This window comes from Sus scrofa, chromosome 12 (assembly GCF_000003025.6).
Source record: "Sus scrofa isolate TJ Tabasco breed Duroc chromosome 12, Sscrofa11.1, whole genome shotgun sequence".
In the NCBI taxonomy this organism is placed as follows: domain Eukaryota; kingdom Metazoa; phylum Chordata; class Mammalia; order Artiodactyla; family Suidae; genus Sus; species Sus scrofa.
In genome coordinates, this window is record NC_010454.4 from 13,286,544 (window position 1) to 13,303,327 (window position 16,784).

General features: G+C 55.2%; 1 protein-coding gene across 1 annotated transcript in view; it reads left to right on the plus strand.

Moving 5' to 3' along the window:
- The window catches only part of CACNG5 (calcium voltage-gated channel auxiliary subunit gamma 5), a 40,302-nt gene continuing 25,484 nt past the window's right edge, over nucleotides 1,967–16,784 (plus strand). Inside the window, exon 1 of the mRNA XM_021066741.1 lies at nucleotides 1,967–2,136. The gene's annotated coding sequence lies outside the window, so the exon portion shown is untranslated. The remainder of the gene's footprint in view (nucleotides 2,137–16,784) is intronic.

Genomic DNA, 16,784 nt, shown 5'->3' on the forward strand with positions numbered 1-16,784 from the left:
AGCCCACAGGGGAGCACACCCAATGCCCCTGCTGCCCCTTCTTTAAACCCATCTTAAGGCAGTCTGCTCACCACCACTGCCACTGCCCCCCCACTCTTCTGTTGCCTGAAGACATGGCTGCTGTCCAGCAGAGGTGACCCTGTAGGACACAGACCCCAGGGCAGCATCTCTGGCCTTCTCTGGGAATATTAAAAGCAGACCTGGAGAAAGGCGCATCTCCTGGCTGCTGTACCCATTTTTCATCTTTTCATGTCACTGATCCAGCTCCACTGGTTGCTTGAGTGGGTGGTTTTCCCCTTGACTTGACAAACTTCAGTCTTGGGAAAATGCGTTCTACTTAGAGTCATTCATTCAACTGTGCATTAGCCGTGCTCCTACTATGTGCTAGACCTCTGCCTCCAAGGAGCTCACAAGTATAGCTGGGGAGACTGACAATAAACTCTTCATTGCCAAATGGGGAGCGCTAGTCAAGAGGCTCCTGGGCCCAGATGAGGGAGGGAGAAATTATGTGTAGGGTCAGAGGGAGGAAGCTAAGTAGGGTTTTGAAGGGTCTCTAGAAGTTTTCCAAGTGGTGAAGAGGACAAGCCTAGCAGAAGGAGCCACACATTTGGAAGAGTTTGGGGAGGGGGGTTGGGAGTTTGAGAGATGTGAGAATCCATCCCAGTTAAGAGACTGGATATTGTCAGTGGGGTAAGAGGACTCTGCATCAGGGGCGGACTGGGGTGGGGTGGGGTGGTGGGAGGGAACATTCCTGGAGAAGGTTGGAGAAGAGAGAGAGAGCTGGGAATTTTTCAGGCCTAAAATGCTGTGAATAGAAACTTGGTGTGCCCTTTCCAAAAACTTTCAACTGTCCCACCTCCACGTGACATTCCCACAGACAATGGTCTATGACACCCAGGTCAGGAGAGCTTTTAGCACCAGGGCTTCTGCTGAGGCTGCCGCCTCACAGTTATCAACAAATATATCACTGACGATGTCTCATTATGTGGCAGCTACTTCTACCCTCAAACAGATGCCCATTGGATGTATTTGACCACTCCGTGGTCTGTAGAGATTTTCCAGGCCCCTCGGTGAAAGTTCCCCATGGCCTGGCTGGCCAAGCTTACCTCCTGGAGGCTCATCCTTGAAGGGTGACCCTTCCTGCTACAGCAGAGGGCAGGCGCTGCTGGTCAGTGAGCAAGACACACAGATGTGTTAGACCAGGGTATTGGTCCTCATGATAGAGAAATCAAGATGGGTGAGTATCCAGGCCAGAAGCAGTTAGCGAATACCTATTGAACACCTACGGGGTGTCCAGGGCCTGGAGAATACAGAAGGCAAGTAAACTGAAGAAAGAAGAGATAAAAAAATATTGGTTGCTATCATTTAGTGTACATATATTTCCAGTCTGTACTTCAGCGGGGCAGACCAGGTGCTTACGGCCACCCAGAAAGAAAGCACAGTGATGTTTTTAAAAGCACAGATCCAAGAGCCAGGCAGACGTGGGCTGCAGCGGTGGCTCGGCCATTTTCCACTGTGTGTCCTCAGGCACTTCTCGGCTCTGTGCCTCAGTTTTCTCATCTGTAAAATGGGATTGTTGGGAGGGAGGATTTCATAGATGTAAAGAGCTGTAAACAGTGCCTAGTGCACAGAAAGTAATCAGTACACACAAGCTGCTGCTGGTGATGGTGGTGGCTCAACAACAGTAGTGGCAGCAGCTGAAATTTGAAGGTAGGTCTGACTCAGGTCACGGAGGTCTCAGTCAAACTCTATGCAGGCTCGGAAATCCTGTCCTCCTACCCCAGTCCCGACTCTCCAAGGCAAACCCCAAGAAGTGCTGCACCTCAATGTGCTCTCCCCGCCGCCCCGCGCCCCGGGTGGAACCCAGAGTCCGCAGGGTCCCAAAGCCCGCCGGCGGCTCGCAGCCCCGCCCGCGGCCCCGCCCTGGCCCCGCCCCGCCCCGCCCCCTGCCTGCCCCTCCCTCTCCGAGTTCGCGGCGCGAGAGGCTGCGGCGGCCGCGGTCACTGGCGCTGAGCGGTTGGTGAGGACGCGACGGGGCGGGCGCCTCCGGGAGCCTCGCGCGGTACCTCCAGCCCCGCGCGCGGAGCCGGCGAGGGACGTTCCACCAGGATCAGGGGCCGCTGCTGCTCCAGCGAGGTAAGAGCCGGGAAGACCGGGAGAAACCGGCTGTCCCCTCATGGGGGTCCTGCCTCGGGGACGAGCTCCCTCTCGAGCTTTGGTCACTGCGTCGGGCTGCCCCCTGTTACCGCGGGGTCAGGAGCAGGGGCCGGACTCTCCCCTGAGTGCGCGCATCCTGGCTTGGCGCGGAGAAGAAAGGGGCAGGGTGGGGGAAGTGTGTGTGTGTGTGTGTGTGTGTGTGTGCGCGCGCGCGCGCGCGCGCCTGTCTGTCTCGGGGTGGGGGGAGTGTGCAAGGGAGGTGATGACGCCCCCTCTTTGCGGACGCTGTTGGGCTGCCCACTGCAAAGCTGAGAATATACTCCCACGACAAACTTGAATAGCGCCGGCAGCAATTATCCGGATAGTGCGGGAGGGGAAGCCCACCACCACCTGTAGAGCTGGGCTGCCCATCCACTCGGTCAAACTCCTCGATTATCTCAGCCCGCCGCGTGGCCTCTCTTCCCCAGGGGTCCGACGGCCCCCCGGGACTGTCGGCCCTGGGACACCTCCTCCCTGGCCACGAGGATGGCAGTGGCGGGCTGGGCGAGGATGCTTGGTCTGCCTGGGTAGGAGGAAGTGTACCTGCCAGATGCCACAGGGCAGAGATGGACACCCAGGAGAGAAGCAGGTGGCGTTGGGGGCACCTGCAGGCAGATGCAGAGTGGCACATGTCAGCCCCCCAGGCACAGACCAAAATATTTTCCCCAATCACTCCAAGACGCCCTCCCCATTTTATCTCTGCCCTCATCCTAATTTGGCAATCAATGAAGATAGTGTGAGGTCAAATTTTTTAAATGAAGTCAAATTGCCACTTCCTGGGACTGAAAGGGACTGAGGAGAATCCTGGAACCTGGCTGCCAGGCACGGGGGTGGGGGGTGCTCATGTTCTGAGCTCCTCCGGGCGGATCAGGGTGCCCACTCACAGTGCTGGGGCCATGTGCTCTCAGCTGCCCCCCAGGACCTGCCAGGCACATCAATGTCCCTTTCTATGGCTAAGGACTCTTATTCAGAAAACGGCAGGGATTTACCCACTTTGCACTGATTTATCAGTGGCTGGACAAGAGCAGAGCCCAGAACAGGGTCCCCAAGTGGGAACCTGCAGGCAGAAGTCACATTCCAGCTGTCACCAGTGCTGGCTCCAGCTCGACATTCATCCCAGGAAACACAAGATGGGACTGCCCCTCCTGGTCACATCAGGCCCGCTCCCTCATCTCCACAGCCCCAGGGTTTGATGAATTAACAGCTCAGATTGCACAGGAGGTGGGCATAGAGGGACTTTGACTCAGATCTGATGTCCTAGCTTCAGGATATCTCAGGACCATGGGCATCTTGGTGACATCACAGGATCACGGGCATCTGGGTTGGTTGTATCTCTGTGCTGACCCCACAGCCAGTGCTCCCTCCTAGAGCCTCCGGCCTGCCTGAGGTGTGCTAACTTGGCAGCTGGAGGTAGCTGGGGACATCGCATCACAGGGCCAGGTCCCCAGAGTGAAGATTGTAGCTGTGCCTGAAATATCCCTGCCCCAAACCTCAGCCTCCCTCTAACATGTGGAAGGCTGTGGGTGCCCTGTGGGGTGCAGTGGAGCCAGGGCTGCCCTGTCCACACATGTCCTGTTGGTGGGATGCCTTGGCATCCTGGTGGGCTGCATCCATCCCTCCCTCCCCGGGGGGCAGCAGGCTTTGAGATCTTGGCCATAGGCAGGCTGTGAGTTGGGGTTTGGTGACTTGGGGTGGGGGAGGAGAATACTGGGGGAGTTTGCCTGAGTTGTTTACACTTGGCCTGAGGAGACAGGCCTTATGTCATGGTGGAAAACATGGATCCGATCACAGCGGGGTCACTGACTATGTGACTTTGGCCAAGTCACAGTGGCTCAGCTTCCTCATCTGTAGAATGGGGCCTGGGGTGTGATGGGAAGCAGGACACAGAGTGGGCTGGCTCACTGGAGATGACCAGGGCCAGTTGTCTCTGCTCCCTCCAGCCCACAGCCTGGCTCTCAGACATTGGACTTGAGGGGTGGCTGCGCTGCCAGGATCCCTCATGCCATCCTCAGAGCTGGGAGGAGTGGTGTGAGTTTTTGTATCAGGGTAGCTCACAGATGGAGCACGGATTCCCAGAAAGCAGATGCGGGAGGTGGAAATTAGTCTCTACCAAGCCCTACCTCTGAGGGAGCTGGCGCTTCCAGCCGTTGGTGTGGTGTCCTGGCCCTGCCCCACACAGCCTCCTGGCTCATTCCCAGGTGGTCACTGGGCACATGCCTGCTCCTTCATTCCATCCCCAGTTTTAGGTTGGCCTTCCTCCCTGGCAGAATTGGGGCCAGCTACAGGAACACCAGGAAAACCCCTGCCTACCACATATCATCGTGTTCCCCTAAATGTAGCTGTCTGCTGCCTAATATTCCACCATTAGATACTCATTCCTTTAGCTTGTGGCCTTATACGCAGTTAAGTCAGCTACTAAACCTTAGCATCAATGACTTGTTTAAAAGCTTTCAGGACCTGCGAGGGGAGAGGGAGGGGGAGAAGAGGAGAGGGGAGGATGGAGAAGGTGGCGAGAGTGGGAGAGGAAGATGGTACTTCGCCAGCCTCTGGGTTGTGCAGAGAAGGCCCAGCTGTGAGCACAAAAGAGAAAGAAGGGCTTGGAGAGATGGGGCGGAGGCAGACAGCAGGCAGGGGAAGTTGTGAACCTCAAGTGGGAATTCTCAGCAGGACTGTGGGGTGGGTGGCCTGCTGAGGGAGCGGATAGAGGCCTCTAGGCCTGGGCTGGGGCGCCCGGGCCTCTGCCTCCTGTTCTGTGAAATAGGCCTAAGGCAAAAGCAGCCTTCCTTTCACACTGTTCTCCCTTCCTCGGAGAACACAGCCACATGGTGTTTAATTATTCTATAGGTGGTGTTCTCTGCTTTGGGAGAGCCCGGGCTGCTCATGCTGGCTGTTTAAAACTGTCAGCGGTAATTTGTTGGGTCAGCAAGAGCCGGGGGCTGAGCAGGGCTAGAGCGGGGTTCAACACCTGTGCCTCCCACGGCCTTATCTCCAAAAAGGCAAAAACAGTGAAATTCACTCCGACCCCTGAGTCTGCGGGGCTGCAGGAGGCCTGGGAGTGCAGGGTTAGCTGGAATCACCTAAAAGGCTCGTGGAGGTGGTTCCTGGCCCAGCTGGGCATGTGGGCCTGAGTTTGCCAGTGTGGGGGCAACAGTTGGGGGGTTGGTCCCTGCCGAGGGGGGCCCACAGCAGGCTCGCTGGGTGGGCGGGGGGCAGGCTCCCATCACTTGGGTTCTCAGGGGGCCTGAAATGAACTGATCCTGCCTCTCGATAGCCCAGCCATGACCAGGGTGCCACCCATTCTGGGTGCTGCTGAGGGCAGAGCTCAGACCAGAGGGAAGCAGTTACAGGTCACCAGGACTACCTATTGGCCAAGAACCCCCAAATGCTGACCATTCTTAAAATTATTCTTAACCATATCTATTCTTAAATAATAATAATGGTGGTGACCATGATAATAATAGCTTTTCATTCTTCATCAATCATTTATTGAGCACCACTGTGTACGGGCTGCCTGCTGTTGTCAGTCATGGGGGTAGAGCTATGGCACTATTGGCATTTGGGGTCAGATTATTCTTTGGGGGCGGGGGGCTCCTGTGCATTGTAGGATGTTTAGAAGCATCCCTGGCCTCTTACCCACTAACTCAGTAACACCTTTCCTCCCATTGTGACAACCAAAAATGCCCCCAGATCTGGCCAAATGCCCCCCAGGGGCCAGCATCGCCCACAGTTGACAACCCCTGGGGATACAGCTATGAACAAAGCAGAATCCCATCCTGTTCCCTTAGAAGCGAGCATTCTAAAGAGGGAGCGGAACGACACACATGCTAAAGAAAGAAACCCTCTCACAGGCTGCATGTACACATGCTAGAGAGGAGGGCAAGGCGGGCTTGGGGTTTGGAGCCTCCTGGGGGGTGCCATTGTCAGAGGGGCTCAGAAAAAGCCTCCCTGGCAAGATGGCCCTGGGGCAGAGGCTGGAAGGAGGGGGAGGAGTGAGATGTGCAGAGACTTGGGGGGAAGGGAGAGAACGTTCAGGAACTGAGGAGATGGTGTGGCTCCGTGGGGATCAGTCGGACCGGCTCCCGGGGCCACTGCAGGACCTCAGCTTTGCCTCTGAGCGTGACGTGGAGCCAGAGGTCTCACCACGTGCGAGGGGAGAAGAGCATCCCAAGCGTTCCCGCGTGTATTCACAGCAGTCCTGTAAGGTGAGGAGTCGTTCCTTACCTTGTGCGTCAAAGCCCAGAAGGCTTAAGCAATGTGGAGGGCACCCCTAGGTGAACTTGAGCAGCCCATGCTCTACCATCTTATACTAAAATGCGGACTTTGGAGCCACATGGAAGCAGGTTCAAATCCCAGCTCAGTCACTTACTAGCTGTGCGTGGCCTTGGACTGGTCCCAGAACCTCTCTGAGCCTGGGCATCGGTAGGGAGCAGTGTGTCGTCTTTTGTCCCGTCATAATGTCCATGCATCTCCCCCGCGGGCTCACACCAGCAGGAGGCCGGAGGGCAGCGCTCCGATTTCTCCCAGCCACAGGCTCTCGCCCTGGATTCGTGCATCTGGTCACTGAGCTGCAGCAAACGCCATCTGGTGAGGTCAAAGCCCAAATCTCCAGAGGTCAGGGGAGTTCGGTGCTCCCTACCCCCTCATCCCTGAGAGCTGAGGAGGAGGGACCACCCCTGCTGGGTTACTGCCTCCCTGGTCCTTTGGTGCCAGGCTCTTCCAGGTTCCTCCAAGGATGCCAGGCTGGCTCCCCTTGGGAGCTCAGCGGGCTGGAAGCTGCAGAGCTGCGGTGCGGTTGAGCAGGGGCCAAGACGGCCCATACAGGCTCTGTTAGCCCAGACGCTGTGACCCCTAAACCCCCAGGACTCTACATGAGAGAGTCTCAATCCACTGGCGATTCTTACTGTCAAGTGACTCATGTCAGAAAGGGTTCCTCTGGAAAGGCGAGATGAGTGTTGAGGGAACAGGGGCACTGACGGGGTGGGCATGCCACCTCCCCAGAAATGCCCGCTCTCAAACCACCTCACCCCACCCCGCGAGGGACACCCTCCCTGGGGGTGAACTGCAGTGATCGGGGACCCCAGGAAGGATGTGTCCGGGACCATCAAGCACAAAGGTGTGAGGGTGGCTTGGGCTCTAGCGGGCATGAGCCCTGCTCAGGAGGCGTGTACCTGCCCCATGGGGTATGGTGTGTCTTTGTGAGTTTGCCCATCTCGTTCCTGGGCCAGTGGCTGTCAGGAGCAGCCCCGTCCTCCCCACAGTCTGTGATTTCCAGAGAAGATGGGGTGTTGGAGGCCCCCTGACTTTGTGGGGCAGGTGCCAACTCTGACAGCTGGATTTGCTGATTCGCTTGAAGAAGATGCCCAGTGGGGGAGGGCCGTTTCTACACCTGCCCAGGTGTGCCCCTGCTGCCCGCGCAGGAGTGCCATGGGGAATAACCCAGGAGTCTTCTCGCAGCCACAGTAGGAGCCACCTGGCCTAGGGACAGGCATCAGGAGAACGGGTTCAAGCCCAGTTACTCTGGCTGGGTGGCCTCAGGCAAGTCCCCACTCCTCTTTGGGTCACTCTCTTTCACCTGCTAAAGGACGGGATGGGAGAGAGGCTTCATCTTCCCCACACATGTCTGGACATGTACATGCCACAGGCAGGGGATGCTTCAGGGAACCCAACGGCCCTCCCTTCTGGAAGCTTCCAGCCACGACCCCAGACCTCAATGGGGCCTTGACTCTGAGAAAAAAAATCTGGTCACAAGGCACAGGTGAGCAGGAGGGGTGTGAAAGGAAGCAGGGAAATCAAAGGCTGCCTCATCACACGAAAAGCAGCAGCCCCAGAAGTTCCCCTGTGGCGCAGTAAGTTAAGGATCCGGCATTGCCACAGCTGTGGTGCAGGTTCAACCCCTGGCCTCTGAGAACTTCACATGCCCCGGATGCTGCCTAAATAAATAAATAAAAGCAATGACCAGAAGAGGGCACCACTTCCCTGGTGTGCTTTAGGGGCGCCTCAACTACCTGGCCCCCTCTACCTCCTCAACTACCTGGCCCCCTCTACCTCCTCAACCACCTGCTGTGTCCCCCACCCCCACTTCCAGATGGGTTTAGCTGGTGGTCTACAGAGGACATCCTTAAAAGTGATGGGATGATGGGGGCAGTGGTTTACTGGCAGAGCTGGGCAGGGAGTGAGATGACCGCGTGCCAGCCTTGCAGGGTTTACACCTGGCCTCCACCACCCACTGCCCCAGGAACCTCGTCCACACTGCTTGCTCTCTCTCAGCTTTCCTTGTTGATAAAATGAAGATGATAACAATAGCATTGTGGGGAGGGCTTGGGGGTGACTGGGTTTCTTTTTGAAATTTTTTTTTTTTTGCTTTGTAGGGCCACACCCGCAGCATATGGAGGTTCCCAGGCCAGGGGTCGAATTGGAGCTATGGCTGCCATCCTACACCACAGCAACGCAGGATCTGAGCCACGTCTTTGACCTACACCACAGTTCACAGCAACACCAGATCCTTAACCCACTGAGTGAGGCCAGGGATTGAACCTGCAACCTCATGGTTCCTAGTCAGATTCGTTTCCACTACACCATGATGGGAACTCCTTTTTTAAGTTTTTTTGGTTGCAGACAAACTTGACAGCTGAGAAGCCTGAGGCTCAGAGAGGCTGAACCTCCGGCCATGGTCACCCAGTTTAATAAGTGGCAGGTGGAGATTTGAACCCAGGTCTCTCAGGGGCCAAAGCCTGGGAGCTCTTTCTGCTCAGAGTAGCTCAGGCAGAAGTGAGGAGTTGCTCAGAGAGGCCTCAGGCATGATCTAGAGCCCAAGAGTAGGACTTACAGTCTGATTTCACAAGAACCCTGAGTGAGGAGCTGGGTGGAGGCAGGATGCAGGGCTCTCGGAGCCCCTCCACCCTCAGCACCAGCCCTTCCCACCCCGGTTGTGTCCTCTGCAGTCCATGGGAGCCCCAGGAAGCTGGTTGGACCTTTCCAAAGTGTGAGCAGGGCAGTCAGCTGCTTGTGACCCTGGGGCCCATCCTGGGGCAGAGGGGGTGGTGCTTGGGGAAAGGGCAGGGGGTGAGTGGGACAGGAGGCCCAAGAGCAGGGGGCGGGGGGTATCATTTCCTCAGGTGCTGTCTTCAGTCTTGTAGGTCAGGCCAATGGAAAGAGGCTGAGGTCGGACATTTCCAGAAGATAGTGGCTAATGACAGTTTCCACCGCTTCTGTGGCATCTGCTTTGTACCTGCTCCTCATGGCACTATTTAATTAAATCCCCACAAGAGGCTTGGGTGGCAGTCTTTATTATCCCATTTTATGGGTGAGGAAACTGAGGCTTAGAGACATAAAGTAACTTGCCTAAAACCACATGGCTGATAAGTGGCAAAGCAGGGTGGGACCTGGGTCCCTCGGATGCTATATGGGGCAAGCTCTCACGGTCCCCAGGAGGCCAGCACCTCATCAAGGGCAGGCATTGATCAGGGAGAGGAGACGTGGAGGGGAGCTGGGAGTCGAGGGGGGACGGGACATTTTAAGAGCTACATTCTGGAAGGAGGGGTACTTCGGCTTTAATGACCCTCATTGTTTATTGTTTTAATTTCTCGTTATTGAAGTAGTTCCTTTTTATGGCAGAATATTTGGGAAATGAGACCCAGGGTGTGTAATTCCTGGGAGCAGAATCTGAATTGGCAGGAAAAAGACATTACCAAGAACAGCCCTGGTGTGATCTCCGACAAACTTCTGCTCACTTGGTGTGGTGGCCCGAGGATGGGAGTGGGAGGTGGCCTCCCCGTACCCAGGGTCCAAGCCCAGGCTGCCTGGGTCACAGCTCATCAGGGAAGCTTCAGGAGGCTTTCCTGCTCCAGCGTCTGGACCTCTGCGAGCCCTTCTCCGAGGGCGACAGCGTGCCTTAGACTCGGACCCGGGCATGCGAACAGACACTGAGGCAGCTGGCCCAGGGGGCAGAGGTCACATGGAGTGTTCTATTCTTGCTGGGACAGGAGCTAGCTGCCATCCTGGCCCTGAGTGGGAGGAGGCAGGAACCCCCAGAATAAGCCAGTGTCGGAATCACTCACCCAGCAGGGGTTTTCAAGCAAAGGCACAACAGCTGCCCCAGGCATTCTCCTCTGAGGCTTGGCAGGGATGAGGGGGCACAGCTGGGCAGGAAGGACGATCCTGATGGGGTGAGAGAGCCTGGATCTGGGAGAGGGACACCTACACGCTCTGAGTCCTGAGAAGATGAGCCAGGCAGCAGATCCGTGCTGACTGTCCCAGGGACAGACCCCCTTGGGAGCGCAGTCTCTGGGTGGTTCTCCCATTAAGAGGAGGCGACCTCGATCCATCAATCGTAGTACACGTGATCATAGAAGCTAACGTTGATTGGCGCCTATCCAGTGCAACGTCTTGCATGAGCTCCCTGCTGTCTCATCCTGGTGAGATACACCTTATGTTCATGTCTGCTTTTCAGACCGGGAATCTGGCTTGGCTGGTAAGCGTTGAAATGGGGCTGCAACCCCAGGCTCTCAATCCCCTCCTCCTCTAGGCTGGGCAGTTGACGGATTGGAGCGCGACCATCCCGTGCAACTTGGCCAAGTTGTCTTACCTCTTTGAGCCTCAGCTTCCTTAGTTCTAAAATGAAGAGGAGGGCAGTTCCACACAGGGTTGGGGCCATGATAAAATGAAAAGAGAAACAAGAAGACATCATGTAGTGTCAACCAACAACGCAAGGTGCTTCGGGCGTGGTAGCCACCTGCTTTGTCTTCTTGGGTCTGTGGACCTAGAGCCCAGCATGCTGTAGGTGACCCCTGAAAGAGATTCTGCTGAAGTCTTTGGCCAGGAAAGAAGGAAGCCCATGGGTCCTTATGGACCAACTTGTCAGTGACTCTGGCCCCAAAGCCAGGGTCAAGTGTCAAGGGAGGAGTGTGTTCATATGTCTGACCCTGGGTCTCCCATGCTGAGTGTGCCACTGGCCTCATCTAACTGTCAAGCAGCTCATTGAGGTCATTGTCATTAACTATATTTTATAGGTGAAGAAACTGAGGCACAGAGAGGTCAGGCAACTTGCCCAAAGTCATCCAGCTCATAAATGGTGGAGCTAGGATTTGAGCCCAAGGAGCCTGACAGGCTTTCTGAGATCCTTGGAATTTGTACAAGGAAAATGTAATTGAGTCACTGGACACAGGGTCTGACTCTTCCAAGATTGCCCTCCCCTTCCCTTCATTTAAAACGGAAACCTGGGAGTTTCCTTCGTGACTCAGCGGTTAACGAGCCCGACTAGGATCCATGAGGTTCGAACCCTGGCCTCACTCAGTGGGTTAGGGATCCTGAGTTGCTGTGGCTGTGGTGTAGGCCGGCAGCTGTAGCTCCGATTTGACCCCTAGCCTGGGAACCTCCATGTGCCTCAGTGCAGCCCTAAAATGCAAAAACAAAACAAAACAAAACAAAAAAACCAAAAACAAAAAACTGAAACTCTTCTCCAGACAGGAACCAGGTGAAGTCATGACTCAGGCATCACCTCCTCTCAGATGTCCCTCCAGTTCCAGGCCCTTGTTGGTGCTGCTGTGGTATCACCTCCATCAGCTGGCTTGCCCCCAGCACTGCCTGCATCTCTTCCTTCCCCCTGTCCCTAGACCAGGGGCTGCCCCGGGGGCTGCTTCCTATCTGCTCTTGAACAGCCTTTACTCCTGCTGGTCTCTGAAATCAATGCCTAGGGTTTCCTCTGCTCTTGCACATCTGCCGCTTGCATGGGGTCAGTTACCAGGCATTAAGGGCGAGTCCTAGAGTTCTGTCCCTGGGGTCTCCTCTAAGCCCCCTGGTGACAGCCCCCCATAATTGCTTACAAGAACGTACTTTAGTATATACTCCTTAAATGGTGGTGAATCATATTCTTTGATATAAATAGATGCAGTCTGTAGGGGTTTTATTGTGGTTAAAATGCACGTAACATAAAATCTACCAGTTTAACCATCTTCAAATACAGAATTCAATGGCATTTAGCACATTCAGATGTTGAGCACCCATGGCCACTATCTAGTTCCAGAACGTTTCCACCTCCCCCCCTCCAGAGGGAAACGCACCCGTTGAGCAGTCAGTTCCCATTGCCTCCTCCCCAAGTCCCTGGCAACCACTTACCTGCTTTCTGTCTCTAGGTATTTACCTGTTCTGTTTGGGACATTTCACATAAATAGAATCCTACAATATGTGACCTTTTGTATCTGGTTTCTTTCACCTGGCATTACATCTTGAAGATTCATCCATGTTATAGCATGTGTCAGGGCTTCTTCCCTTTCTATGGCTGTATAATATTCCATTGTGTGGCTATACTACGTTTTGTTTATCCATTCGTCGGTTAATGGCTATTTGTGTTATGTCTACCTTTTGGCTACTATGAATAAGCTATGAACAATCATATGCACATATATGTTTTCCATTATTTGAGGTGTACCCCAGGAGTAGAATTGCTGGATCTTAATGGCCATTCTGTGTTTAACTTCCTGAGGCATTACCAAGCTGTTTTCCACAGCAGCTGCACCATTTTTCCATTCCCACCAGCAGTGTATGAGGGTTCTAATTTTCCCACATTTCACTAAGACTTATTTTCCCAAAAAGCTTTTGAACTGTGGCTACCCATATTTTAGGATCAGAGGGGCTTAGACAGTTAAGCAACTTGTCCAAGGCCACACAGTTGCTTAGTGACAGAGCCAGAAGGTGAGCGCAGGAACTCTGCGCTCTTGACCGCCAGCCTCTTCTCTTCCAGTGCTCAGGTGAAGCCAGGGCTCACAGGAGCTGCCCGGTGTTTCCGACTCTGTACCTGGCAGCCCACTGCTTGCCCTCCAAACAAAGGGCCTGCACTGAGTATGGTGCTGGGAGCACCACCCTGGCCCTCGTGGGTGGTGTCAGCATGCCAGAAAGCACTGCATTCCTCAGGGGGTAAAGCATCTAGATACCCCCACCCACCCATCCACAGCCATTGCACCTGGAGGCAGGTGACTTCTGTTGTATCACTTATGTTGTCTCAAGATGAGCAGCTGCTCCCTGATGGGTGACTTTCCCTGTACCTCTTCATCCCAGAGGCCCAAGGTGCCTCGGCCAGCTTCACCCTGCTCTGCAGCATCACCTTGCTCTGCAGGAGTGTGGCAGGTGTTCTGGGTCTGGTAGATGCACAGCACCAAGGCCAGCTTCATGCTTCCAGGGCACAAGGGGTGTTTGTGTTGGAGCTTGGGGCGGGGTGTGCTATGAGTGATATGGTCAAGAGCCCCCCACCTGCTTATTGGAGGGGATGTTGTCTCCTGGAGAAGGTGGGTGGAATTTGCTCTGTGCATGGAAAATGTCCTTTTTTTAAAAAAAAAAAAAGAAACAAAAACCTGATCCCTCTGACTGAGACTAACTCTGGCTTTGCAGTGCCCTGTAGCAGTGATCTTGACCTTTTCCCTAGTTCTTAACCCTGACGACCTAGACCCCACAGCCTGCCCCCACTGGACCTGACTCCTGTCTGGGTCATAATGGCGGGCCCACCCCCACCTGTCACTGTCACTGCCTCAGGCCTGTCACATGTCCTCTCCGAGCCTTGGTTCCCACACCTGGGCAATGTCAAGGTGGGGTTCACAGTATCATCGTGGAGACTGAGTAAAGTGTCCTACAGAGGAACACCAGGCGCACTGCTGGGAAAGGCAGGTATTCACAAACACTAGCTTCCTCCCAGCCGGCCGGCTCTCCATGCCTTGGTCAGCTGTTCTGCCTGATCTAAGAGACCTGCTGAATTCCAGCAGGAGCATTCCTGGCACCCAACCCGACTCTCATTCCTTCCTCACCTGTCAGGTCTGCTTGGCCTTGGCAGCCACAGGAGTTAAGGATGGGGTGGCTGGAGCCCCTTTTTGGCTCTGACAGTCTAGAGCATTGTGGCAAGAACCTGCACCTTCAGATGCGAACATCTGCAGAAGGAGTTCTTGTGCCGCAGCCCCCGCCCCGACCCCGGCTCCAACACGAGTGTGTGGGCAGAACCACGAAGTAATCCTAAGGGGAGCAAACCCGCTGGAGGGGCTCCTGGGTGCCGGGCACAGGGCTCAGGGAGTGACTACACCTGAATCCTCACACGGCGCCATGAAGAGGTCTCCATGTGATCCTCCTTTTATAGATGCAGAAACTAAGGTACAGAGAGGTGAAGCGACCTGCCCAAGGTCACACAGCTGGTACTGATGGAGCTGGCTTTGAACCCAAATCCAGTGTGAGTGAGGAATGCTTGGCTTTTGTAATGTCTTGGGCCAGAGCCCAGGCCGTGAGCTTGCAGTGACTGTGTCCTTCCACCTCTCTTGCCTCTTTTGCTCTGGGGGCATTGACTGCCCCCGAGGATGCACAGAGAAGGGCCCCAGGTAACCCTGGACTCGGTTCTCTGAGGGATGGGCTGGGCCTGGCATCCCACCTCTGAGCCCCAGTTTTGAGCGCTGTCGTAGGCACAAAGGTCCCCCTTTGGCTTTCTGCACCCACAGCTGCCTCTCTGGAACCTTCCTACCAGACATTGCTCCAGACCTCCAAGTACCCCTGTACCCTCCCCTATCCCACTCCCATGGAAAACTTCCAGAAGTTTGAGAGGGGGCAGCTGCCCTGTGCCAGGGACTGTACCAGGCCCCATATACCCTCCTGCATTTCATCATCTTAGCACCTGTACCAAGAAGCCCTATCTAAGACCCCCAGATGAAAAGATGGAGGGGCTGAGGGGTTAATGAAAATGCCCAAGTAGAGAGCACACAGTTGGCAAAACAGTTGATGCCCTACAAGCTGGGGGCAGCAGGGTCAAGGCCAGAGCTTGGCTTTACGAGCAGCTCTTGGCAGTGCCAGATATGGGCTGGACCTGAGGCATGAATTACCTCATGCTCTCCTTAGCCCCTATGACTGTCCCCACGGAGGACAAGGCTCTGCACATTCAGACTAAAGTGCTACTGGCTGATAATGCTGTTTGCGCCACTTGGATTTCAGCTCAGCTTTGAAGACATTTAAGCCTGAGGCAGGTCGGCATTTTTCTGTCTGCAGGAAAGATGGCCACAGAGCTGCAATAGGGACCCTGCTTCCTTTTTCTGATCCTCCCCCTCGCCAGCCACCCAGCTGGTAGCCTGCATTCAGCCCCCACTGAGCGGGCCCAGTGCTGTGGGCAGAGAGAGCCAGGACACCCGGGGAATATGAATGGGCGACCCGGGAGCATGGATTGAGAACCATTGTCAACCCAAGTGCCAGCAGGCGACGGCTGGCCATTACAGGGGCACCACTGGGTTCATCCAATGTCAAGATCAATTCATATCAAAACCATAGCCAACGTTTTATTTTTTTTTTTTCCCGGTCCTGCCTCTGCAGAGGGAAATAAAGCACGGGAGGCACAGTAGAGAGACATCATTCTTCATTATTGATTTCCTCCGCTCCCTCTCTCCTCCCTCCGGATTGGAACGTCTGTCTCCCCGCTGATGGATGTGGGAAGGATGAGGAACACTTGTCATCTGAGGGACCCAGGGGACACAGCGCTGGGCACGGGCAGGGCTGCGGAGGGGGATGAAGTCAGCCAAGGGAGGGGCCCACCATGCACTTGGGAGGAGCCAGGAGGCAGTCAGGCCTCCTGCCTTGACTGTCCCCACCCCAAGGAGGAGCCGACCCAGCCTGGATCAGCTCAGGGACCCCCTGACCCTGAGTCCCCTGGCCTGGGACGTCCAGGGCTCTGTTCTGGGGTCTGCCTAGAGAAAGCACCCTGCCTCTTCATGGTGAGAATGGAGTGAACACAGACAGAGGTCTGAACCCCAGAAGACACAAGGCCATGCCGTGCCCCAGCCTCCCTGAGCAGGACACCTCTCTCAGCCTGTTTTCTCACTTGCAGAATGGATCATGCCCAGGCTTGGATGGAGGGAGCCAATGAGGTCACAAACCCGTATGAAAGCATTTGGTAAAAGACCTTTAATGCTGAAGGTCAAGCTCAATGCAGTTGGTCAGTCAATCAACAAACACTCCTGTACCATGTGGCTTCTCCCTATTGCCTGATGGCTCACCCCATTGTTTTCTGGCCTCCTGAGTGTGTAACCAGTGGGGGCTGGATGGTCAGAAGATACAGTTGAGATCACTGGGAAGGTCTAGCAATTATTTAATTAAGAAAGGAGATGAGAACAAAGAATTAAAACCCCTTAGTTCTCCAAAAGGTGGGTGTCAGTACAGCTCCCAGCCAGTCAAGCCAGGAGCCGAGTTCAGTGAATCAATCATAAGCAAGCCAGGGACAGAGCAATAATAGTTGACGGTCAGCCCGCCTCCAAACCCACAAGCCACTCAGCTGCTGAGAGCAAGCTGCAAGGGGACACCGCCCACAGGGCTACGCGTTCTGTCCCCAGCACTCCCTTCCTGGTGTGTGCCTGCCGCTTGCTTCACCCCCTCCTGGGTCTCCTCTGGACAGCCCAGCCCCATCACTGGTCTCCCTGAAGACACTGAACCCCAGAAGACACAAGGCCATGCCGATGTCATGTCAATTTGGACTGAAATTGACCTCGGGAAGGAGCCCAGCACCCTGTTGACAGCCTGTGGAGCTCCACACGGCTTGGGCGTTCTCAGACAGAGGTCAGCTGTCCATTAAGCTGTGGAAC